Here is an 8,319-nt window from a genome sequence, read left to right on the forward strand (position 1 = left end):
TCCCAGCTGCAATCTTTGATAGTTTTCTCTACATCTTTGAGAGTTAGTGTTTGGTCCAGCTCCTGCATCATTGGAAGCTGGGAAATGGCAGCTAAGGCAGTGACCCAGATAATGGTATCCTTTGAGTACAGTTCATAGTAATGCTAGTCCATTGGTCAAGTTGTTCTTGCCTGTCAGTCAGGATGGTACCATCTTTTGCTTTCGGGTTCGCAGTCTTTGTACAAATTGGACCAAGTGCCTCTTTGATTCCATTATAGGTACCACGATCATAGGTACCCAGCCTGACAGAGGCTGAATAACCTGAAGCTCCTGGTCCTCTTCCCCCTGCACCCCCTCTCCTGCCAATGGGGAGAATTTTACCTGAGCTTCAACTTGCTGGGACCCAAGGCGTCTGGTCTGCAAAGGGTCACAGGGTCGGAGTTGCACACAGACAGCCTCACCAGGCAGAAGCCTGGCCAGGAGCTGAGTGCTCTCTGCCTTGGAGTGCATACTGAGGGGCCAGGCCAGGCGGACTGAGCCGGGGCGGGGAGTGGTTGTAGCTGCTGCTGCCAGCCATGGCACAGGGAAGGCAGAAGGGTGAGAGGTGCGAAAAGCCAGGGCAGCAACAGGCTGGATACAATTCACCTTCAGAGGGGCAGCTGCAGGCTGGATAGAATTATTTGGCAAGCCATATTTTGCCCACCCTACAGTAAAGCATACCAAACATCAGCTGACCTTTTTTAGTATAATTGATAATTTATGTAAAATCCTCTGCTGCTTGTTTCTAATGTACAACAGCTGAGAAAAATCACTTAACTTCCTATGGATGTAGGTCTATAGAGATAAATAGCAACAGAGGTAAATGTCTATAGCAGGCAGGCAATGTTTGTCTATTATCCCCTAATAGATTAACTGTTTATCCCCTGCAGAGAAAGGGTTAAATGGGCCCCATTAACTAAGGTAGGTGACTGATTAGTCTATGCAGATATAATGGAGATAGGTGGGGCAGGGCAGACTGGAAAGATATGTAGGCTGAGTTTAATTGTATTGTTGTTACTAGGAGGCTGGTGAGGTGACTCTGATACTTAATACTTAAAGCAGGGGTAGGCAGCCCCCTGCACGCATGCCAGAGCATGGCACACAAAGGCAGTTTGCTTGGCACTCGCCTCAGGAAAGGGGCCAGGGCTGCGCTGCCACAACAAGGATCAACCTCCTCGCAGCTCCCACGCCATCTGCCTCTGGCACACCAACATCTTACAAGTCAAGGTTGGGGGCGTTTTTGACACTCTGCCTAAAAATGTTGCCAACCCCTGACTTGAGTGTAGGTTTGAAAGCAAGCTAGGAAAAGTCCCTGAATACAACTGGCTTTGCTTACAAAAGTATCATCAATACAGCCCTGAAAGAACTAAAATAACATGGGTCTGGAACAATGAACACTAAAATCCTAAGCCTGTGGTGTATCCTGGTCTGCTGCTGGCAGATCTATTTTTATAAATTGATGATGAAGCAATTGGGGGTGTGGTGCATCTTAATTCTCTAGTAGCCACCTAGTAATTAAGTTGTGGAAAACTTATGTTGTGTTGGCTTCTAGCAGCCTTAGCCAAGACGTTTTATAGACGAGACGCTTAACAAAAAATTAGAATAATTTAACAAACAGTCTGTCATAATGAACCATGTAAAGTTTCAAGGAGAGCAGAATATTTGATTACATGGGATACATAATGTATGTTTCATTGTTTCCAAAACAGAGTCCACCTTTACTATTTAACAAAGTTGATCATATTTCCCCCTTCTTTCCATCTCATCTGCTTTCCCTTTTCTCTTTATGTTTGATTCTATGGTCTTTACATAAGAAAAATTGCCAGTAACTTCAGCAAAATAGACTACAGAATTGGGACATTGAATAGGTGAGATCCCTCCATTTGGTATAAGACAAGGAGATACAAAGGTAATGGAACAAGCTGAGGAGGTTTTGCTTCTCTCTCCCTAATTGCACAAGTTCATAGCACTGGCACAACCATGCCCAACGTCTCTAAGCTAAAATTCTGCCCTTGTACTTGCGTATCTCAGACTGCCATTGGTGTAAATTACATGTATGCATCCAAAGGCAGAATTTAGTCCTACAGAGCTGTAGAGAACAAAGAAGATGATAGAATCAGAGGAAGTAGGACTGGAAGGGACCTTTGGAGATCATTTAGTCTAGACTAGCCCCGTGCATAAACCAGCCCATACAAATCCTTATTTAACCTATTACTAAAACTACACAAATCAATCCTGTCATACAGCAACAAGGCATAGCATCCTAACAGCCACGGGTAAAGCAGGGGGACAATGATAGTCAGTGTCCTGCTGCTGGAAGGGTTGTTGAAATATGCTTGAGGCATCAAAGGAAGAGGGCCATGCCCCCCCGCTACAGAGAAAAGCAAAATCCCCCACAGTCCATACCAGTTTGACTAATGAGGTAAAATTACTTCTTGACCCCAAATGTGGTGTTCTGTCTAACCCTGAACAGAGGAGCAAGACCCTTTAGCCAGGAACTTGTGGGTTTTAGTTCCAGCAGGAGTATTGGCACAGGGTCAAAATGCTGCAGCCAACACCCAATGCTTCTGAGGAAGTAACCCTGAGAGCATCTACATATGCATTTGATCTGGCCTAAATTTATTCTGGTGTTAACGACTCTGGAGTAAGCACTTTTGGGCAGGTGTTTACACATGCGGGTATTAGGGAGAAGATTTGCTGCTCTTTCCACCAAATTCCTGCAGCCCTGCAATGGGCTCCTGCCATCACCGGAGGGAGCTCCTGGCTCTGGCTGCAGCTGACAGCACCTAGCAGGCCTTTTTAAAAGCCAGCCCTGCATTCTGCTTTCTGCCTAGTTTCCTCCTTATCCAGGAGCAGCGTGCCAAGTGCAGGGAAAGCACACGGCAGTTTTCTCCTCGGCCACTCTGTATCCCACGCTATGGCTGCTCCAGCCTCTGTTCCTGGCAGTGACGACCAGTGCCTCGGGCTCCTGCTGGCCACCACACTGGCCCTGCTGGCCTGCCGTGCTGACTGCCTCCTGACCCACAGCTGTCTTGCCCTGCCCGGCCACCCCACTTGCAGCGACCACTTGCCTAGACACAGCATGCCACCCCAGGGCTGCCACCACCACTGCACACCTGCTGCCAGCAAGGACATGAAGAAGAGACTTCTAGACGCCACTGCTGAGGCTGCTGTTGCTCTCCTTCAGCCTCCAGCCACACCATCTCTGGGCCCACCACGCCAGCCAGGACTGGTGGCTGCATACCTGGGACAATGAGCAGTGGCTGGATGGCTTCCACATCACCCGGACCTCCTCCAGCACCTCTGACCCCACCTGGAGTAGAAGGACACCAGCATATACATAGCCCTTCCCAGAGACAACCAGCTGGCCCTTGCCCTGCTCAACCTGGCCATGCCCACAAGTCTCTGGTATGTCAAACACCTGTTTGGTGTGGGCAAGGCACTCTCAGGGTGGGCACTGGTACTTCTGCCTGCCCCACTGCCCGCCAACTAAACAGGGGGCGCAGCCTGACAGGGTGTGTACCCCTGTGCACTCCTACACATCGCCACTGGCGGGCAGAATCCATGATGCCCACGTGTTTCACAACTCTGGCCTGGTGGAGTCATGGAGAGTGGGTGCTTCATGCAGGGGTGCTGGATCTGCAGCTGGGTGCCATCATGGTCCCACCCCTGCTCATCAGGGACCCTGCCTATATGCTGCTGCCCTGGCTGATGCAGCCCTACACTGGCCAGATGGACCAGCACCAGGACCACTTTAATTGCTGCCTGGGCCAGACCTGCACCCTGGTGAAGTGTACCTTCGGCAGCCTTAAGGGCCAGTGGCACTCCCTCATCACCCTCCTCAATGTCACCAAGAACCTCCCCAGGGCCATCGTCACAGTCTGTGTACTGCATAACATCTGTGAGGCTCAGGGGGAGCTGTTCCATGAGGCCTGGGTGGAGAAGGCACATCAGGCAGAGGATTCCTGGTGGCAGGAGCACCACCTGTGGCAGCAGCAGGAATGGTAGGCCTCCCCCACTCTCCTTGACTGCTAGAACTCACATGTGTAAAGGCCCCAGGGTGGTCCACAACAGCCCGGAGCACCAAGGAGTGAAAGCCCCTCTGGCTGTAATAGGGGCGGTCTCCATGGGGTGGACAGGTGACAGGGATGTGGGTTTCATCCAGGGCCCTGATACACTGGGGGAATCCCAGTGCATGGAACCCCACCACCACCACGGAGTCATGGATGCAGAGCATGGTGTTCTCCAGCACATCCTGGAGGGTCCCATACACCTCCAGGATGGCCTCTCCAGCAGCGGCTTTACCCATGCCAAATAGGTGACCAATGTACCAGAGACTTGTGGGCATGACCAGCTTGAGCAGGGCAAGGGCCAGCTGGGTGTCTGCAGGGAGGGTTAGGTGGATGCTGGGGCACCAGGAGAGCCACGCATACACCAGTGTGAACCAGGGCTCCAGGTGAGGGAGGCTCTAGCTGACCACATCTGACTGCGCTCCCTGTTCTAGCCCACCTGCTCTGCCTTTCATGGCCCCCCCCCCCCCCCCCTGCCCACCCAAACACCATACTCACTGCAAACACATCAGAAGAACAAGCGTTTATTCCCCTCACATCACATCGCCTCTCCCACCAACACACAGAGTTATTTGTGCTGTCCTAGAGTGGGAAGCTGTGGGGTGGGGCACCTAAGGGGCAGAACCTGGGGACAGGTTCCCAGCACCCCAGCCTCTGGGCCTTCCCCTGCAGGTGAAGATGCTGCAGTAAGTGCTGTGAGTGGAGAGCTCACCCAGGAGAAACAGTGGGTGCTGGTCCCACAGCACAGGCCACTCCCCCTCTACCAGGTGCCATCCATGGCCAATATGGCCAGTATGTAGTCCTAGCCCTGCTGCTGGCAGCTCTGGATCTGTGTCCACATGGAGCCAGGCTGAGTGGTAAGCCTCAGCACAGGTGGAGGGCTGAGTGCAATTGGCAATTTAAAGTAACAGGCAGGCCCCGGGCAGGCACTGGCTGACCGTCCCCCCCCTCCTCCCCCCGGTCCCCATGCATTCCCGGGGGCCAGCAGGCTGCTGGGTGCTGGCCACAGGCAGCCTGCCTCCCCGTCCCCATCCCCAGGGTGAGACAGACCGGGCTCCTAGCAGCACCTGCTGTCACAGCTCCAGACTCCACTGACCCACCTCTCCTTCTTCAGGCCAGCCACTCTGCTGCGCTAGCACCCAGCCCTCAGTGCTTGATCTCAGTGGGGGCAGGGCTCCCAAACAACTAGGATGAGGAGCTGCCCGTGCCCCTGCCTTCCCTGCTGGGAGCCTGTATCGGGAGGCACCCCAGGGCCAGCTCCCTGCCATGCTGCTTCTGCACCCCGAGCTTGCCTCTGCTGCATGTGCCCTGGGTGGTGCATGATAAGCTGTTTGCATGGGCTGAGGAGTGCCTGATCCACTACGCTCTGCTGATGATGATTCTCATGGTGCCCCAGGTTCATCTGTGTTCCTGGTATGGGGCTGTGAGCTATGATGGCACAGGGGGCAAGCCTGGGCTGCCCCACAACTTCCACCACTGCTTGGAGGGCTACCTGTGGTAGTGCTATGTGTCCCTGCCCCCACTACCAAGGAGGACATTGCCACTGGCATTGACGCATTCCTTGGCGTGTGAGAGGCCTGTGGCCACCTAGATGGGGGGGCATGGGCTGCTCAAAAAAGTTTGGCACTGTCTTCTGCCTCCCTGCGTGCTGTTGGGTGGGGGGAACCCAGGGCCAGGAGAGTGCAGGAAGGCTGGGTGGGGAAGTGGGGCAGGAGCAGGGTCCAGGGCAGGGAGGGGCCACCCCTCAATGTGGGGCTTACCATGTGTCTGGGGCTAGCATAGCTGGTGGCTCAGTGCAGTCCTCCCTGTTGGCAACGGCATGTGGCTGTGGCCGGTATCATCAGGCCATGGGGTGCAGCAGGCAAGCATTAGGCCGAGCTCCACGCTCCCACCCCAGGAAGGAGCTGGCACTGCTGGCGACTGGTGGTGTCATGGCCGGCTGTGCCTCATGGCTGGCCCTGGGGCTACAGAGCTGGCAAGGCAGACACTGGCCAGGGCTCCACGAGCTGCTGGTGGAAACTGCAGCTGGGGAGCTGGGTGGGATGGGCTGTGTTGGTGTATACTGCATGGCTGCGGCCTGGGTCCCAGGACATAAGAATGGCCATCAATTGCTGCATAAAGTGCATGGACTTGCAGGCTTGGCCAGACCAATGTGGGTGCTGAAGGCACTGGCCCACATCATTGCAGAGCCACTGGCAGAGCCACTGGCGGGAATATTTGAACGCTCGTGGCGCACGAGCCAAGTCCCGGAGGACTGGAAAAGGGCCAATGTGGTCCCCATCTTCAAGAAGGGGAGGAAGGAGGACCCAGGCAACTATAGGCCAGTCAGTATCACCTCCATCCTTGGGAAAATCTTTGAAAAAATTATCAAGGCTCACATTTGCGAGAGCCCGGCAGGACAAATTATGCTGAGGGGAAACCAGCACGGGTTCGTAGCAGGCAGATCGTGCCTGACTAATCTAGTCTCTTTTTATGACCAGGTTACGAAACACCTGGACACAGGAGGAGGGGTGGATGTCGTATACTTAGACTTCAGGAAGGCCTTCGATACGGTATCCCACCCCATACTGGTGAACAAGTTAAGAGGCTGTGACTTGGATGACTACACAGTCCGGTGGGTGGTGAATTGGCTGGAGGGTCACACCCAGAGAGTCGTGGTGGATGGGTCGGTTTCGACCGGGAAGGGTGTGGGCAGTGGGGTCCCACAGGGCTCAGTCCTTGGACCGATACTCTTTAATGTCTTCATCAGTGACTTGGACGAGGGAGTGAAATGTACTCTGTCCAAGTCTGCGGATGACACAAAGCTATGGGGAGAAGTGGACATGCCGGAGGGCAGGGAACAGCTGCAAGCAGACCTGGACAGGTTGGACAAGTGGGCAGAAAACAACAGGATGCAGTTCAACAAGGAGAAATGCAAAGTGCTGCACCTAGGGAGGAAAAATGTCCGGCACACCTACAGCCTAAGGAATGACCTGCTGGGTGGCATGGAAGTGGAAAGGGATCTTGGAGTCCTAGTGGACTCCAAGATGAACATGAGTCGGCAGTGTGACAAAAGCCATCAGAAAAGCCAATGACACTTTATCGTGCATCAGCAGATGCATGACGAATAGGTCCAAGGAGGTGATACTTCCCCTCTATCGGGCGCTGGTCAGACTGCAGTTGGAGTACTGCGTGCAATTCTGGGCGCCGCACTTCAAGAGGGATGCGGATAACCTGGAGAGGGTCCAGAGAAGGGCCACTCGTATGGTTAAGGGCCTGCAGACCAAGCCCTACGAGGAGAGACTAGAGAACCTGGACTTTTTCAGCCTCCGCAAGAGAAGGTTGAGAGGCAACCTTGTGGCTCCCTATAAGTTCATCACGGGGGCAAAGAAGGGAATTGGTGAGTTTTTATTCACCAAGGCGCCCCCGGGGGTTACAAGAAACAATGGCCACAAGCTAGCAGAGAGCAGATTTAGATTGGACATTAGGAAGAACTTCTTCACAGTTCGAGTGGCCAAGGTCTGGAACGGGCTCCCAAGGGAGGTGCTGCTCTCCCCTACCCTGGGGGTCTTCAAGAGGAGGTTGGATATGCATCTAGCTGGGGTCATTTAGACCCAGCGCTCTTTCCTGCCTATGCAGGGGGTCGGACTCGATGATCTATTGAGGTCCCTTCCGACCCTAACATCTATGAATCTATGAATCTATGAATGATTGTGGTCAGTCCCGGTGACCCACTGTACCCTCAAGGACTTGACCTTTATGTGGCGCTGCTGCACTGACCGATTGTGCCCTCACTCCTGCATCCAGCTTGACAAAGCCTAATAAATATGCACATTGGAGCATGTTGAGTAGGGATGCTGTAAGGCTGTGGTTCTCAATGGCCTGGCACCTTGTTGGGGTGAGCTGTGAGGAGGCTTAGAATATTTTAACAATTACCTGGCCTGGACTACCCACTTCTTTCCTGCCACACCTTGATGTTAATAAAAATTTAGTCAGGAGGTGGATTGCAGATCAAGCGTTTGTTCCCCAGGCCCACCTGGGCCAGGTCTTTTTGTGGGGCTCCTTCCTCCCCTCACACCCCACCCTCACCTCAGTCTATTCTAAACAGCGAAGATAGGTTGCCCCATGCTACTTCCACCCAACCTGGATCAATAGGGCATATAGTTTCCAGAATCAGCCTTCAACTCGTGTCAGTCTTACTTGAACTAGGTCGGTTGGTTCCAGGTCAGTTCAGTGCCTTCTATGGCCTTTC

Source organism: Alligator mississippiensis, chromosome 1, assembly GCF_030867095.1.
Source record: "Alligator mississippiensis isolate rAllMis1 chromosome 1, rAllMis1, whole genome shotgun sequence".
Taxonomy (NCBI): Eukaryota; Metazoa; Chordata; order Crocodylia; family Alligatoridae; genus Alligator; species Alligator mississippiensis.